We start from the raw sequence: 19,572 nt of genomic DNA, 5'->3' as shown, positions 1-19,572 counted from the left end.
TAATCAAGGAAGGGAGTTTGTGTTTATACAGGATGTACCGCCCCCCCACCTACCATCAACCAATCATGTCAATGTGGAGTTATACGGCGCTATAGAGCACGCCAGCCTGTTGTCCTAAATCCTGGAAATGAGTTCCCTCTGGCTCGTTCAGCCATCCCTATGGGGAAGGAAAACAAGGCTTAGGAGAACTTATAGGTTTTGTTCTATGAGATAGCATCAGTCAGTTCATATGACCTTTATGAATTATGAAACCTTTGTACTTTGTGCTTTTTTATTACATACATTCTTAAATTCACAAAGTAACATTAGCTGATGAAGACTCTCATAGAAAAAAACGTATAAGATCTCCTAAACCTGTTTACCACAGACCTTATTTTTGCCATTCATCCAAAAACACCATTCATTTTCCCCATGGCTTTGTCCAACGAACCATGGCAAAATTAGTGGCTACAAAAAGATGCCATTACTATCTCTCTATAGAGCCCCACAGTGGGCATGTCATAATACCCATAAAACCTAGTGGTCAAGCAGGGATATGGTTCCAATAGTTTTTCAACCATTAATTCTTCCCATATAGAATTTTAGAAACAGTTAAATTAAGGGCTGTGTTTCGTGTAAGCTTACTCTGGTGAGACATGTTGATAACCGTGTAAATCCCTCTCGGACAAGGGGACTTTTATCAATATAATATATATAACATTTATCCAGTTCGATCACAATGTGTGATGTTGCATGGACAGGGGAAATCTGCTCCTAGATCAGAGCTGCATATTGTAGATGCGGTAAAGGAGTCAATGGAACGCAGACCGTTCAACAAATCTGATCTAACAAAGTGAATATTCGTCATATCGTCATGATTTACAGTGCATTCGGAAAGTATTCAGACTAGGGCTATCCCGACTAAACAAAATAGTCTGTTCTTTCGACCAATCGATTGATCGAAATGTTTCAACGTGTATTTTTATATATGTATATATAGACACACCCAATGTGTTTGAATAAAATCAGCTACATGCACCGTCTGATGCTTTAAGCTTACGGTTTGATGAAATAAGACAAATGCCTCAAGAGGGCGCCAAAGATCTAGAAAAAACGTAACCTGACCCAACTATTCTCCTCCCTTTCCTGCTGGCTTTCTCAGATTCTGCCATTACTCTCCTGAAGTTGCTGGTAATAGGCTACAGAAGGAGTTGGCAACCTTTCTCATGTGGAATGCCAATTTATCTTACCATTTCTATCGATCTGCGTGCCAGTTATGGTTTTCATATGCACATTTTCGCGAAACAGTTTAATTTAATTTATAATAATGACTTCATATCTCAATCATTGTCATGTGGTTTATCAAAATTCTGGCCAAATCTAAATGAAAATGGTAAAAAACCTAAAAAGTAATTTCTATTGCCAACTATGTAAAAATAGCCTACAAAAAGCCAACAAATAAAAGCATTGCAGCCTGCAGGTAGAAAATATCCTGATAAGGTGAGCCTTGATAAATATAAGTCACATTGGCTACACATGGCCTGTCTGCAACGAACTTGAAACATTGAATCAACTATTAACTGGGTCCGGCCCAAAGCTTGTGCTAGCAAACTTGAAACATTTTATAAAATATTCTGGACCCTCAGAGTTTCCTGTGCCAATGAGCTCTGGACAGACACAGCTGTAAGCTATTTGTGCAAGGGATAAGAAGCAGTGCTTGACTTGGGCTCACTGGAGCTGAGTACCGGCACCTAAAATGTTATACTGCTTGGAGGTCCTGTTCATCTTGTAGAATATTAGCTCAAAAGTATTGTGGAGCTCCTGCACCTAAATATAAACAGTACCAGCACCCACAATGAGTACCGGAACCTGTTTCAGTCCAAGTTAAGCACTGATAAGAAGTAATCAGGTAGGCCTATTTTATGACGTTTCCACTGGATCAGAGCATGGCATTATTCCCTTTCACACTATGTGGTTAATTGAAAGGGAGAGAGGTGGAAAGATTTTTCAAATACATTGAGGAACTATTGTAATTCTCAATGGATGTAAAAACAGACTTTGTTTGCTTGCTTTTTGAGGTGAAGAAAAAAATACTTTGAGAAGCTCAACATGCCATTAGTGATGGTGCGTTAAGCCAATCAGAAATACTAATCAGATCCCCAAATGGGCACATTTATATAAATTAGGCCAGGTAGCCTATAAGCCTACAATGCGTGCAAGTTCTTACTCAACATTGACAGGAGCTCACCAAACAAAAGACTGACTAAATTGACAAAATTCGTCAATGGAATGAAATAAACCAACACTTTTTTCTCACAAGTGTTGCATAGGTTTTGCACTCTGCAAATAATGTATCCACTCCGACAATGATAACGGGAAGACTGGAATAATTACATTGAATGCATTAACAGAAATTACTCTAACCACAGTAACAAACATTGTATATTAGAAATCATAGGAATGAATGGTAAAATGTACTACTGATATGTAATGCGGAAGTGATATCAAATGCAAACAATTCACACAATGAAGTTATGAAACAATGAATAGGCACAAATTGGCAGGAGAGAGCGCATTCTGGAGAGAGAAGTGCATTGTGCATTCTGGAAAGAGAAGTGCATTGTGCATCTGGGCGCTGCATGGTCAATCTGACAACTGCATTGAGCATGCAGCATTTACGGTGATACGGCCTCAGCAGAAGTCAGGGAATTCATGCTTCTTGCGCTTCACGGAGCAGTGCAGAGCTGTTGTCTAGGAAGTGAGTGTTAACGCAGAGCTAAACAGAGCCCTCCACATTGTTACAACATTTGGAAGACGCATATATACTCTACTATACCAGTCAAAAGTTTGGACACTCATTCTAGGGTTTTTCTTTATTTTTACTATTTTCTACATTGTAGAATAATAGTGAAGACATCAAAACTATGAAATAACACATAAGGAATCATGTAGTAACCAAAAAAGTGTTAAACTAATCAAAATATATTTTAAATTTGAGATTCTTCAAAGTAGCCACTCTTTGCCTTGATGACAGCTTTGCACACTCTTGGCATTCTCTCAACCAGCTAGTCACTTGGAATGCATTTCAATTAACAGGTGTGCCTTGTTAAAAGTTAATTTGTGGAATTGATTTCCTTCTTAATGCGTTTGAGCCAATCAGTTGTGTTGTGACAAGGTAGGGGTGGTATACAGAATATAGCCATATTTGGTAAAAGCCCAAGTCAATATTATGGCAAGAACAGCTCAAATAAGCAAAGATACATGACAGTCCATCATTACTTTAAGACATGGTCAGTCAGTATGGAACATTCCAAGAAATTTGAACATTTCTTCAAGTGCAGTCACAAAAACAATGAAGCGCTATGATGAAACTGGCTGTCATGAGGACCGCCACAGGAAAGGAATACCCAGCGTTACAGTGAGGGAAAAAAGTATTTGATCCCCTGCTGATTTTGTACGTTTGCCCACTGACAAAGAAATTATCAGTCTATAATTGTAATGGTAGGTTTATTTGAACAGTGAGAGACAGAATAACTACAAAGAAATCCAGAAAAACGCATGTCAAAAATGTTATAAATTGATTTGCATTTTAAATGAGGGAAATAAGTATTTGACCCCCTCTCAATCAGAAAGATTTCTGGCTCACAGGTGTTTTTTATACAAGTAACGAGCTGAGATTAGGAGCACACTCTTAAAGGGAGTGCTCCTAATCTCAGCTTGTTACCTGTGTAAAAGACACCTGTCCACAGAAGCAATCAATCAATCAGATTCCAAACTCTCCACCATGGCCAAGACCAAAGAGCTCTCCAAGGATGTCAGGGACAAGATTGTAGACCTACACTGGAATGGGCTACAAGACCATCGCCAAGCAGCTTGGTGAGAAGGTGACAACAGTTGGTGCGATTATTCACAAATGGAAGAAACACAAAAGAACTGTCAATCTCCCTCGGCCTGGGGCTCCATGCAAGATCTCACCTCATGGAGTTGCATTGATCATGAGAACGGTGAGAAATCAGCCCAGAACTACACGGGAGGATCTTGTCAATGATCTCAAGGCAGCTGGGACCATAGTCACCAAGAAAACAATTGGTAACACACTACGCCGTGAAGGACTGAAATCCTGTAGCACCCGCAAGGTCCCCCTGCTCAAGAAAGCACATATACAGGCCCGTCTGAAGTTTGCCAATGAACATCTGAATGATTCAGAGGAGAACTGGGTGAAAGTGTTGTGGTCAGATGAGATGAGACCAAAATCAAGCTCTTTGGCATCAACTCAACTCGCCGTGTTTGGAGGAGGAGGAATGCTGCCTATGACCCCAAGAACACCATCCCCACCGTCAAACATGGAGGTGGAAACATTATGCTTTGGGGGTGTTTTTCTGCTAAGGGGACAGGACAACTTCACCGCATCAAAGGGACGATGGACAGGGCCATGTACCGTCAAATCTTGGGTGAGAGCCTCCTTCCCTCAGCCAGGGCATTGAAAATGGGTCGTGGATGGGTATTCCAGCATGACAATGACCCAAAACACACGGCCAAGGCAACAAAGGAGTGGCTCAAGAAGAAGCACATTAAGGTCCTGGAGTGGCCTGGCCAGTCTCCAGACCTTAATCCCATAGAAAATCTGTGGAGGGAGCTGAAGGTTCGAGTTGCCAAACGTCAGGCTCAAAACCTTAATGACTTGGAGAAGATCTGCAAAGAGGAGTGGGACAAAATCCCTCCTGAGATGTGTGCAAACCTGGTGGCCAACTACAAGAAATGTCTGACCTTTGCCACCAAGTACTAAGTCATGTTTTGCAGAGGGGTCAAATACTTATTTCCCTCATTAAAATGCAAATCAATTTATAAAATTTTTGGCATGCGTTTTTCTGTTTTTTTTTGTTGTTTTTCTGTCTCTCACTGTTCAAATAAACCTACCATTAAAATTATAGACTGATCATGTCTTTGTCAGTGGGCAAACGTACAAAATCAGCAGGGGATCAAATACTTCCCTCACTGTACCTCTGCTGCAGAGGATAAGTTCATTAGAGTTACCAGCCTCAGAAATTGCAGCCCAAATAAATGCTTCAGAGTTCAAGTAACAGACACATCTCAACACCAACTGTTCAGAGGAGACTGCGTGAATCAGGCATTCATGGTCGAATTGCTGCAAAGAAAACACTACTAAAAGGACACCAATAAGAAGAATAGACTTGCTTGGGCCAAGAAACACGAGCAATGGACATTAGACCGGTGGAAATCTGTCCTTTGCTCTGATGAGTCCAAATTGGAGATTTTTGGTTCCAACCGCCGTGTCTTTGTGAGACGCAGTGTAGGTGAACGAATGATCTCCGCATGTGTAGTTCCCACCGTGAAGCATGGAGGAGGTGTGATGGTGTGGGGGTGATTCATTTAGGTGTGCTGGTGACACTGTGATTCATTTAGAGTTCAAGGCACACTTAACCAGCATGGCTACCACAGCATTCTGCAGCGATACTCCATCACATCTGGTTTGCGCTTAGTGGGACAAACATTTGATTTTCAACAGGACAATGACCTAACACACCTCCAGGCTGTGTAAGGGCTATTTGACCAAGAAGGAGAGTGATGGAGTGCTGCCTCAGCTGACCTGGCCGCCACAATCACCCGACATCAACCCAATTGAGATGGTTTGGGATGAGTTGGACCGCAGAGTGAAGGAAAAGCATCCAAGTGCACAGCATATGTGGGAACTCCTTCAAGACTGTAGGAAAAGCATTCCAGGTGAAGCTGGTTGACAAAATGCCAAGAGTGTGCAAAGCTGTTATCAAGGCAAATGGGTGGCTACTTTGAAGAATCTCAAATCTCAAATATTTTGATTTGTTTAACAATTATTTTGTTACTACATGATTCCATATGTGTTATTTGATAGTTTTGATTTCTTCCATTATTCTACAATGTAGAAAATAGTAAAAATAAAGAAAAACCCTTGAATGAGTAGGTGTGTCCAAATCTTTGACTGGTACTGAATATTTGCGCCCATCTCAGTGAACTATTCCATTGCGGAGGCCTAGACTAAAGGTCAATTCATGCTTGATCCGAAAATGTGCATATATTTGTTACTGCTCGACTAAAACAAATCTCAGTCGACCAACAACCTAACAATCGACCAGTCGACTAATTGGGGTCAGCCCTAATTCAGACCCTTGAATTTTTCCACATTTTGTTACGTTACAGCCTTATTCTAAAATGTAAGTGTCTTGGTGGTTCCAAACTTCTTCCATTTAAGAATGATTGAGGCCACTGTGTCCTTGGGGACATTCAATGCTGCAGAAATGTTTTTGTACCCTTCCCCAGATCTGTGCCTCAACACAATCCTGCCTCGGAGCTCTATGGACAATTCCTACAACCTCATGGCTTGGTTTTTGCTCTGACATGCACTGCCAAATGTTGGACCTTATATAGACAGGTGTGTGCCTTTTCAAATCATGTCCAATCAATTGAATTTACCACAGGTAGACTCCAATCAAGTTGTAGAAACATCTCAATGGAAACAGGATGCACCTGAGCTCAATTTCAAGTCTCATAGCAAAGAGTCTGAATACTTATGTAAATAAGGTATGTTTTTAATTTTTAATACATTTGCTAAACTTTCTAAAAACCTTTCACTTTGTCATTATGGGGTATTGTGTGTAGATTGGATAATTTTGTTTTTTTAAATACATTTTAGAATAAGGGTGTCATGTAACAAATGTGGAAAAAGTGAAGGGGTCTGAATACTTTCCGAATGTGGTTACTTAAGTCCGATTTTGATATATTTGGCTTTCGCAGGACAACATTTAAAAGTTGTCCCTTTTTCAGGTTGAGAAGAAGTGACTTCTAAATGCTAACTCCCGCATCGCTAGCTAGACATCTGTGGTGGTAGTCAGTCAATACTTTGTAGAGCCGACTTTTGCAGCAATTACAGCTCCATGTCTCTTGGGGTATGTCTCTATAAGCTTGGCACATCTAGCCACTGGGAAATTTGCCCATTCTTCAAGGCAAAACTGCTCCAGCTCCTTCAAGTTGGATGGGTTCCGCTGGTGTACAGCAATCCTTAAGTCATACCACAGATTCTCAACTGGATTGAGGTCTGGGCTTTGACTAGGCCATTCCAAGACATTTAAATGTTTCCCCTTAAACCACTCAAGTGTTGCTTTAGCAGTATGCTTAGGGTCATTGTCCTGCTGGAAGATGAACCTCTGTCCCAGTCTCAAATCTCTGGAAGACTGAAACAGGTTTCCCTCAAGAATTTCCCAGTATTCAGCGCCATCCATCATTCCTACAATTCTGACCAGTTTCCCAGTCCCTGCCGATGAAAAACAATGTGTTCTTGGGGTGATGAGAGGTGTTGGGTTTGCGCCAGACATATAGTTTTCCTTGATGGCCAAAATGCTAAATTTCAGTCTCATCTGACCAGAGTACCTTCTTCCATATGTTTGGGGAGTCTCCCACATGTCTTTTGGCGAACACCAAACATGTTTGCTTATTTCTTTCTTTAAGCAATGGCTTTTTTTCTGGCCACTCTTCCGTAAAGCCCAGCTCTGTGGAGTGTACGGCTTAAAGTGGTCCTATGGACAGGTACTCCAATCTCCACTGTGGAGCTTTGCAGCTCCTTCAGGGTTATCTTTGGTCTCTTTGTTGCCTCTCTGATTAATGCCTTCCTTGCCTGGTCCATGAGTTTTGGTGGGTGACCCTCTCTTGGCAGGTTTGTTGTGGTGCCATATTCTTTCCATTTTTTAATAATGGATTTAATGGTGCTCTGTTGAATGTTCAAAGTTTTAGATATTTTTTTATAACCCAACCCTGATCTGTACTTCTCCACAACTTTGTCCCTTACCTGTTTGGAGAGCTCCTTGGTCTTCATGGTGCCGCTTGCTTGGTGGTGCCCCTTGCTTAGTGGTGTTACAGACTCTGGGGCCTTTCAGAACAGGTGTAGATTTACTGTAATCATTTGACAGATCATGTGACACTTAGATTGCACACAGGTGGACTTTATTTAATTAATTATGTGACTTCTGAAGGTAATTGGTTGCTTATCCGTTATTTATTTTTTTGAAACAAGTACTTTTTTTCATTTCACTAAACCAATTTGGACTATTTTGTGTATGTCCATTACATGAAATCCAAATAAAACTCAATTTAAATGACATGTTTGTAATACAACAAAATAGGAAAAACGCCAAGGTGGGTGAATACTTTTGCAAGGCACTGTACACACACACACACACACACACTATTCAATTCTACGTATTCTACAGATATACTAAATATTCTATCCACATACTGTCCATAATGTCTATACATCCTGTGATGGAAAATGTTATCATGTGAAGAGCAGCCTTGAAAATGTTAATCTAGTCTTACTGTCCTAAATAATCCTTGGTTCCTGCCTGTGCTTGGTAAAGATATGAATGGGGGGCAAAATGACCTCCTCCTTAGGACCATCTGGCAGAACGCCCAGAATATGTTCTATAAGTTAAGATAGGAGATGGTGCCAGACACATGCCGGAACCAACCCTATTAACTATGCCTATGTAACGTGTCTGTAAACAGTATATAAGAGATATAACGGGACTGCCCAGAGGGAGCTCACTTCAGAACGGTACTTTGTATCCAAGTTTGACTTTGACCTCTCTAGCATGCTGATAATAAACAATGATTCATTTAAGATTGACTTCGAGTGTCCCTGTGTAGAATTTCCACGACAATCCCATCACATACACTACATGACCAAAAGTATGTGGACACCTGCTCGTTGAACATCTCATTCCAAAATCATGGGCATTAATATAGAGTTGGTCCCCCCTTTGCTGCTATAACAGCCTCCACTCTTCTGGGAAGGCTTTCCACTAGATGTTGGAACATTGCTGCGGGGACTTGCTTCAATTCAGCCACAACAGCATTAGTGACATAGGGCACTGATGTTGGGCGATTAGGCCTGGCTCGCGGTCGGCGTTCCAATTCATCCCAAAGGTGTTCAATGGGGTTGAGGTCAGGGCTCTGTGCAGGCCAGTCAAGTTCTTCTACACCAATCGCAACAAACCATTTCTGTATGGACCTTGCTTTGTGCATGTGAGCATTGTCATGCTTAAACAGGTAAAGGCTTTCCCCAAACTGTTGCCACAAAGTTGGAAGCACAGAATCGTCTAGAATGTAATTGTATGCTGTAGCGTTAAGATTTTCCTTCACTGGAACTAAGGGGCCTAGCCCGAACCATGAAAAATATCCCCAGACAGTTATTACTCATCCACCAAACTTTACAGTTGACACTATGTATTGGGGCAGGTAGCGTTATCCTGGCATCCGCCAAATCCAGATTTGTCAGTCAGACTGCCAGATGGTGAAGCGTGATTCATCACTTCAGAGAACGCGTTTCCACTGCTCCAGAGTCCAATGGCGGTGAGCTGATGGTATAGTGATCGTACGCTTGTATGCGGCTGCTCAGCTATGGAAACCCATATTTGAAACTCCCAATGAACAGTTATTGTGCTGATGTTGCATCCAGAGGCAGTTTGGAACTCGGTAGGGAGTGTTGCAACCGAGGAGAGGCAATTTGTAAGCGCTACGCGCTTCAGTGCTCGGCGGTCCCCTTCTGTGATATTGGCACTCTTGGTAAATATGAGCAAAACGGGCTGTGAAAAAAATGCATTTGCTGTTAATCCTCTTGGTCTTTCATTCAACATTTTCACACAAAACAAACCTTTAATTGAATTAAAATGATTGAAAAAAATTAAATGTGAAATAAATGAAAGAACTATTTTTCTCCTTAACATGTGTGCCACAATTATTGGCCCTATACATTCTTATGACTAAAATCTAACTGAAGTATATTCCCATTCATATTTTACGTTTTTAAGTTCACCTGAGTGATTAGGAACAATTAAGTGGTAAGCCATGACTTCCTATTTCACTGGGGTATAAATATGAGGTGACACACAGGCCAAGTTCCCATAGTCATCCATCACTATGGGAAAGAACCGAGAATACAGTAATGATGTGCGACAAAAGGTTGTTGAGCTGCACAAATCAGGAAATGGCTAAAAGCTCAAAGATTAAAAATGCCCATTTCCACTATCAGGGCAATAATTAAGAAGTTTAAAGCAACTGGAGATGTTAACAATCGGCCTGGAAAAGGAAGTGTGTCTATATTGACCCCACACACAGTGAGGAGGATGGTTCAAGTGGCCAAAAAATCTCCAGGGATCACAGCTGGAGAATTGCAGACGTTAGTTGGGTCTTGGGGTCAGAAAGTCTCCAAAACTACGATCAGACGCCACCTACATAATCACAAGTTGTTTGGGAGGGTTGCCATTAAAAAGACTTTGTTGTCATCAAACAACAAACTTAAGTGCCTACAGTCTGCCAAACGTTACAGGAACTTTCAATGGGACCGGGTTCTATGGTCAGATGAGACCAAAATAGAGCTTTTTGGAAACAAACACCAGAGGTGGGTTTGGCGTAGACAGAAAGATAGCCATGCTGAAAAGTTCCTCATCCCCACTGTGAAGTACGGTGGTGGATCTTTGATGTTGTGGGGCTGTTTTTCTTCCAAAGGTCATGGACAACTTGTTAGGATACATGGTATCATGGACTCCATAAAGTATCAGCAGATATTACATTAAAACCTGACTGCCTCTGCTAGGAAGCTTAAACTGGGCCGTGGTTGAATCTTCCAGCAGGACAATGATCCAAAGCACACCTCCAAATCAACACAAAAATGCTTTACTGTCCACAGAATCAAGGTTTTGCCATGGCCATCCCAGTCCCCTGACCTAAACCCCATAGAAAACCTGTGGGATGAGCTGAAGAGGAGAGTCCACAAGCGTGGACCTTAGAATCTGAAGGATCTGGAGAGATTCTGTATGGAGGAATGGTCTCAGATCCTTTGCCATGTGTTCTCCAACCTTATTACGCATTATAGGAGAAGACTCAGAGCAGTAATCTTGGCAAAGGGAGGTTGCACAAAGTATTGATTGAAGGGGTGCCAATATTTGTGGCACACATATTTGAGGAAAATATTTGTTTTATGATAAGAATTCATATTTCTTCAATTATTTTAATTTCATTAAAGGTTTGATTTTTGTGAATATTTTGAATGAAAGACCAAGAGGATAAACAATAATTACCAAGGGTGCCAATATTAGTGGAGGGCACTACATGTGTATGCGACCAATAAAATCTGATTTGATTTGTTTTCTCAGCTACAGTTTGAGTTGTGTCCTGTCTGACAGTGAAATATGGCTAGCTCTTACCGTAGCTTGGACTATGGAGTAGCTAGCTAGCATTGCAAAAGTCCATTGCACTGCATGCATTCTAAAGGTAGCAGCGTGACAATTTGGTTTTGAACTGATGTAGCAAATAATTTATTAATTTTTTACCTTTATTTAACCAGGTAAGCCAGTTGAGAACAAGTTCTAATTTACAACTGCGACCTGGCCAAGATAAAGCAAAGCAGTGCGATAAAAACAACAACAACAACACAGAGTTACATATGGAATAAACAAAACGTACAGTCAAAAACACAATAGAAAATCTATTTAGTGTGTGCAAATGTAGTAAGTTATGGAGGTAAGGCAATAAATTGGCCATAGTGCAAAAATAATTACAATTAGTATTAACACTGGAATGCTAGATGTGCAAGAGATTATGTGCAAATAGAGATACTGGGGTGCAAATGAGCAAAATAAATAACAATATGGGGATGAGGTAGTTGGGTGGGCTAATTACAGATGGGCTGTGTACAGGTGCAGTGATCGGTAAGCTGCTCTGACAACTGATGCTTAAAGTTAGTGAGGGAGATAAGAGTCTCCAGCTTCAGAGATTTTTGCAGTTAGTTCCAGTCATTGGCAGCAGAGAACTGGAAGGAATGGCGGCCAAAGGAGGTGTTGGCTTTGGGGATGACCAGTGAGATATACCTGCTGGAGCGCAGACTACGGGTGGGTGTTGCTATGGTGACCAGTGAGCTAAGATAAGACAGGGATTTGCCTAGCAGTGATTTATAGATGACCTGGAGCCAGTGAGTTTGGCGACGAATATGTAGTGAGGGCCAGCCAACGACAGCGTACAGGTCACAATGGTGGGTAGTATATGGGGCTTTGGTGACAAAACGGATGGCACTGTGATAGACTACATCCAATTTGCTGAGTAGAGTATTGGAGGCTATTTTGTAAATGACATCGCCGAAGTCAAGGATCGGTAGGATAGTCAGTTTTATGAGGGCATGTTTGCAGCATGAGTGAAGGAGGCTTTGTTGCGAAGTAGGAAGCCGATTCTAGATTTAACTTTGGATTGGAGATGCTTAATGTGAGTCTGGAAGGAGAGTTTACGGTCTAACCAGACACCTAGGTATTTGTAGTTGTCCACATATGGTAAGTCAGACCCCCCGAGAGTAGTGATTCTAGTCGGGCGGGCGGGTGCAAGCAGCGTTCGATTGAAGAGCATGCATTTAGTTTTACTAACGTTTAAGAGCAGTTGGTGGCTACGGAAGGAGTGTTGTATGGCATTGAAGCTTGTTTGGAGGTTTGTTAACACAGTGTCCAATGAAGGGCCAGATGTATACAAAATGGTGTCGTCTGCATAGAGGTGGATCTGAGAGTCACCAGCAACAAGAGCGACATCATTGATATACACAGAGAATAGAGTCGGCCCGAGAATTGAACCCTGTGGCACCCCCATAGAGACTGCCAGAGGTACAGACAACAGGCCCTCCGATTTGACACATTGAACTCTATCTGAGAAGTAGTTGGTGAACCAGGCGAGGCAGTCATTTGAGAAACCAAGGCTATTTAGTCTGCCAATAAGAATGCAGTGATTGACAGAGTCGAAAGCCTTGGCCAGGTCGATGAAGATGGCTGCACAGTACTGTCTTTTATCGATCGCGGTTATAATATCGTTTAGGACCTTGAGCGTGGCTGAGGTGCACCCATGACCAGCTCAGAAACCAGATTGCATAGCGGAGAAGGTACGGTGGGATTCGAAATGGTCGGTGATCTGTTTGTTAACTTGGCTTTCAAAAATGTTTGAAAGGCAGGGCAGGATGGATATAGGTCTGTAACAGTTTGGATCTAGAGTGTCACCCCCTTTGAAGAGGGGGATGACCGCGGCAACTTTCCAATCTCTGGGGATCTCAGACGATACGAAAGAGAGGTTGAGCAGGCTAGTAATAGGGGTTGTGACAATTTCTGCGGGTAATTTTAGAAAGGGTCCAGATTGTCGGGTCCAGATTGTCTAGCCCAGCTGATTTGTAGGGGTCCAGATTTTGTAGCTCTTTCAGAACATGAGCTGTCTGAATTTGGGTGAAGGAGAAGCGGGGGGTAGCCAGATGGGAAGCATGGCCAACCGTAGCAAAATGCTTGTTGAAATTCTCGATTATCGTAGATTTATCGGTGGTGACAGTGTTTCCTAGCCTCAGTGCAGTGGGCAGCTGGGAGGAGGTGCTCTTATTCTCCATGGACTTTACAGTGTCCCAAAACTTTTTGGACCATTTTTGGTGGCCTTCCTAAGTCAGGATTCAGACACTGCTAGAACATCAGGGTTGGTGGAGTGTGCTAACACAGTGAATAACTCAAACTTAGGAAGGAGGCTTCTGATGTTAACATGCAAGAAACCAAGGCTTTTACGGTTACAGAAGTCAACAAATGACAACGCCTGGGGAGTAGGATTGATACTGGGGGTTACAAGGCCTGGGTTAACCTCTACATCACCAGAGGAACAGAGGAGGAATGGAATAAGGATACGGCTAAAGGCTTTAAGAACTGGTCTTCTAGTGCGTTGGGTACAGAGATTAAAAGGGGCAGATTTCCGGGCGTTGTAGAATAGATTCAGGGCATTATGTACAGACAAGGATATGGAAGGATATGAGTACAGTGGAGGTAAACCTAAGCGTTGGGTAACGATGAAAGAGATAGCATCACTGGAGGCACCGATTGAGCCGGTCTCCACTTGTGTGGGGGGGTGGGACAAAGGAGCTATCTGTGGCAGGTTGAGCGGGACTGGGAGCTCTACAGTGAAATAGTACAATAAGAACTAACCGAAACAGCAATAAGCAGGGCATATTGACATGGGAGATAGGCATAAAGCAATCACAGGTGTTATTCGAGAGAGCTAAGACAACAGCTGGTAATGGCGACGAAACTTTGGGCTGAGGCTTAACAGATAAACAGGATGGGGTACCGTATAAAGGAACAGTCCAGCAGGCATCAGCAGTATAGTGATCATAAGGTCCAGTGAACAGCAATAGGTGAGTCCGGGAGCAGTTCGGTGGCTGCTACAGCACAGGTGAGCAGGAGGCACGGCTGTTGATTGCGTGTGCTAGCGGGCCGGGGCTAGCAGATGGATCTTCGTGATCGTCGTCGCAATGGGAAGCCTGTTGAAACCACATCAGACGTTTACGTCGGCAGACCAGTCGTGATGGATCGGCGGGGCTCCGTGTCAACACTAGGAGGTCCCGTCCGGTTGACAGAGAGGTAGATAGCCGGGAGATGGGCCTGGCTCGAGGCTAGCTCAAGGCTAACTGGTGCTTGCTTCGGGACAGTGGTGATTAGCCAACAACAACAATAGCCATTCGGTTGCAGCTAGCTAGTTGCGATGATCCGGTGTTAAGGTCCAGTGATTCAGTGATTCCGGCAGAAAATCCGATATGCTCTGGGTCGATAGCAGACTGTGCAGACTGGCCGATAATTGTCCAGGCTAGAGCTTGAGCTGGCTGGTAGGTAGTGCAGGCCACAGACAATGGTGAAGACCGCTAATGGTGGCTAATAGCAAGTAGCTAGTTACCTGGCTAGCTGACTAGTTTCAGCCAGAGGTTCTGGATAAAAATGTATGAAGAAATAATAAACTCCGTTCCACATTGAGTGAGGCGGGTTGCAGGAAAGTATATTTAGTTAAAGGATGAAAAGTGAGATTGAGAATTATATACGAAAAAGACAAAAAAACTAAAAACAGGCTATTTACACGAGGACACTACAGAATACATGACCGCCCAGCTACGCCATCTTGGACACTATGTTTTGTGGAAAAATGTAGGACTGGCAATTTGGACGTGAACTAACTATCGTTAGCTAGCGTTTGTGTTGATGTCAGTGGTTGGTGTCTGCTAGGTAGCAAATGGCTGAAGTTATTTGTGTAACAAACCTTCCATAAACAATTACAGCTAGCTACATTTCTTTGCCTTTTCATTAGCTATCTAGCTAGCTTTCAGCTGACTTGTGTTAGCTAGCTACAGAGGCTAGCTGCTGGACTTTGGACAAGCAAGCTAACATTGGCTAATAGCAGCTGTATTGTTGCCAAGCATCTAAGTTGCTGACCAGGTTAGATAAAACTCTGAGATTTGGCTGAAAATAAATGAGCAATATCAGAAATGCTACAAAAAGGTAGCACATCATTGGTTCTTAATGAATGGAAATGTGCAGGTGATAGTGATAAATTATACATGGAATAAGAAATGTTGCAACAACAAAAAATATGCTAAAAAATGTGTCAATTCGACAACTCCAATGGTCTCTTTATGGAAGCTATATGTATGATTCCCTGACAGTGGCGGACAGTCATTCAGGGCAGGTGGGACTACATTTTTAGCAAAATATAATAATAAAAGAAAATAATGTAAAGAAAAATAATTGAGTTAATAAAGCCCATACAAACATGGTCTCTCTTTTGCTTTTTTGAGTAAGGCAGGTGTTTCAGCCTAGCTCAGTGCTTTCTGTGGTGGTGGGGCAGCCAGCGGAAAATACAGAGCGTAGGTGTTGGTAATGTTCTCTAGTTGCGCCGTGATTGGCTCAGTGTTCTGTCACTCATGGGGACACTACCTCACCGCCAAGACTAAGGGTAGAGCTTGAAAATTCAAGCCTCTTGGGTGCTGCCATAGAGTTACATTAGAAGTGCCCATCCAAGAAGGCTCAAGGTCATTGGCCTCTGATAAAATGACGTCAAATCAAGTTATATCTACAGTAGCTTTGATTGGACTGATCGTCAACATCATACTTTCAAAATCTTACCTTGCAGTCATCATCATGAATCAAGTCGACAATCTACTGGCAAATCCTTTTTAATCCTTGTCATATGAAGAGAAATAATGAAGAGAATTTATAGATAAAATGTATCGGTGCTCATCGGCCATTACACAATAAGTTGGAAATCGCAAATTCAACAACGAGTGGTTTGACTAACTGCAAGCATTGTAAAGCAATCACTAGCCTGCTATTCAGTGGAGTGGCTGTGTGGTCCCAAATCTGGGATTAAGGGTCTATTTTCTAAGTTTAAAATGATAAACATTCAACATTGGCCATGCTGTCAATGAAGCATGGTTTGTGCCACGTTCAAAACAATTGTTAACTTCGAACTGCGAAATCTGACTTCAGTGAGTTTGAGACAACTGTGAACTTGGGGAAAAAAAGTTTTGAACGGTCATCCTACTCCGAATTGTAAATCCGGAACTCGGGCCTCTTTCTAGAGTTACGACCTGAAGATCACTGACGTCGTTATGATTCAACCTTGGTTTTTCCGAGTTCCCAGTTGTCTTGAAAACACCATAAATCCAGAGAATGCCAGACATTGATGACAAAGTTTTCCCACTTAGGACATCCGCTCCACCTTCCTGTTCAAGTGAGCACAGCACAACAAGTTGAGTCCTAAAATGTCTTGTATGCTGCTGCATAAATGATGTAATATGCCAGGGAGATTTGTAAACTGTAGCTAAGAAAGTAAAACTAAGTGTATGTTGTGTAGTAAGCTGTTAGTAGCCCATGTGCCTCACCCTAATAATTTGGTCTATTTTCTCCTCTTAAATTTTGCCTACTGTTCTGACTTGGTGGTGCACATGTAGCCTATAACCTGTCTTAGAGAAATGTAATCATCTAATATTGTAAGAGCTTTCATTGTCAGCTTATATGCCCCCTTAATTTATCCTACGGTTCTGACTTGGTGTACATGGAGAACACTGTACGAACGGCCCATGTTCTGAATTCTGTCGCTGTATATTTCAAAAGTGCTAAACAAATAGTTATATTGACTACGTCTGTCCTAGCTCGCTCATTAATGTCTTAATCGAAATTACGGATCGCTTCTTATCCGCTTGTCATCCCGTTATGCCATAGTTTGTACATCTCAATTGTCAGTAGAAACCACATTTGTTTAAGCAAGTCAGCCATATCAGCTATGTTTTTTAGAAAGGTAGTAAATAAGGCTGAATGAACTGTTTCGCTGCCAGACAAGGCCCCGCTGACAGCCAGGTGTAGCAGTGGTAAGATGTTGGGACTGCTGTTGGGACAGCTTTATGTAGGCCCTAACAGTTTGTGGGCACCATTTGTCACCGTTATAGTGCAATTAATGTATTGTTTAATTGTTGTGAAGTGGCTTTGCTGGCATACATATTTTTTGGGGTGTGACCCACCAAGATTTTGTGGGGATTTATTATTCTCATAATTGATGGGATGACTATTTTGGAAGGAATGCATTAATGATTAAGGCATGGAGGGTCTGTACTGTGCTGATGTGGGTTGTTTCACCTGGCAAGCTGGGATTAATGTGAGGAGCTGTTTTAGGGGGTAAGATGAGATAAGAATTTGTGTCTCCAAATACTAGACTATACTGCTTCTTTGTGATCTGTGAACCGTCCTTGGACGTAGGAATGGTGTCTAGGGGAGCTGGCTCTTTTCACCATGACAGGTTGTTATGATAAGAACTTATGCCTGGCAACAGTGTGCAACAGTGGAGCGCCAAGGGTCTGGGACCAGCCTGTGCGCCAACGGATTGGCTGAGTAAGTCTAAACCACGCTCAGTCTCTACCCTGATAGGCCCAGCAAGGAGCGGGAACTATCACTGTCAGGGTATTTAAAGAAGAGCCTGTAACAATGAGTTAGTTCTCTGTCTGCCCTGCGTGGTATTTCAGGGAGCCCGTATATACGAACCTCATATTTACCATTGAAGGTTTTGCATTAATTAAAATACTAGTCTATTTAGAAGACGTGTATTGACCTCTTTTGTTCCTAATACCAGATTTGAATTGACGCAACTTAACAATTTACATGCTAAAATCGCCACTGATCCCTGATAAAATAAAGGTTAAATAAAAATAATATAGTGTTGTTTTAATCCAACACAATCATTTCTGATAAATAGGCTCATAAAATATTCTAAACCCACGACTATAATATAATGGAATATAACACAATAAAACACTAAATAATAATTGTCAGAATTAATTTTTTTGAAAGTGCATAGGTAGTGAGATAAGTATCTCACAGTTACTTCTCAAAAATAGTAAAATTTTGAAAAGTGGCAATTAACTAGCTGGAGTAGCGCATCGTTGCCCATGAATTATAGGCTAACGAGCAAGCATTTTAGCCAGGTAGCCTAGGACAACTAAAACTAAAAGTGTGACAGAGTCATAGACCGTTTAGGGAACATGAATGAGGAGGATGGAATTTACATTTCTCTACAAATCGGGTGAGTCAACATGTTTTTTTTCTACTTGCACGCACACAGAAATCAGTACCATGGATAGACACATCATATTTAGCTTAGGTTGATCAAACTAAATATTTTTTGGTATCTTTTAGTTGTCACTGTATTAGACTAAGCATAGGTGATTAGATTATGTTGAAGTGGTGCTGGAATAGTGAAGGCAGACCCTGTTTTCTTTGCGACTTGCGGTAACTCTAAATCCATAGTTGTTTAGTAGTCCGAAAATGTCAGAAACATTAACTTGCTTGACCATGCTGTAGGACATGTAACTGTTTGTTAGGTGTGGTTGAATGTATTCTGCCACTCTGTCTTCTTGTCTCGGCTGTGTCAAGGCATATGAACTAACAGGATATCATAGAGAAAACAACACATAGGTTGTAAAATGTATTTTTTCCTGGTTTGGCTTCCACGGTGGTTTTACCCACGCACCGCTACTGCAGCTATTTCTCCATGGTTCTGACTTCACCTTCTCATCGCGCATTGCCTTGTATCAAACTGTGTGCGATAGGCTAGTAGGCTACAAAATATCCCAAGTTTTAATTACCACCATTGTTTCGTTTGTCCAGCTGTTGAAATGGAACGAATGGATATGGAAGATCAAAGATGATGAAAACTAGGCCTAGACATGTTATACACCACAATAGGCATACTGTTAATAAAAGTAAACCAAACTTACCTGATCCATCGTGGAAGCTATTCTTTCTTCGTAAATGTGTATACTACAGTTACTTTATTTGTCACAGCGTTCAGATAAAGAACAGCTAGACCAGAGCAATCAAACCTCTTATTAAATATAAAAAATCGATTTAAGTTCTGACAAATAAACGTCTGATGTAGGCTTATCTTACTTAATACAAATCCTGGATAAGATTGTACCTGATCTATTAGAGTCAAGAAAACGTTCAACACCCTATTCACAAAGAATCCTGTTGTCTGTTATCTCCTACTTTTACCCGAGAGTCACTTGGAAAAAGGTTATCTTCTTCTTCAATGAGGTTTAACGGCGGTTGTCATCCAATAAATGTTGCACTACAGCCACATACTAGACTGGAGTACTTTGAACTATACTTTGCTTAAAAAATAAAATAGTAATAAAAAAATAAAAACATTTTTACAAACCACCATAACACT

Source organism: Coregonus lavaretus (assembly GCF_964263955.1).
Source record: "Coregonus lavaretus genome assembly, chromosome: 28".
In the NCBI taxonomy this organism is placed as follows: Eukaryota; Metazoa; Chordata; class Actinopteri; order Salmoniformes; family Salmonidae; genus Coregonus; species Coregonus lavaretus.
Note: the sequence above shows the minus strand (reverse complement) of the source record.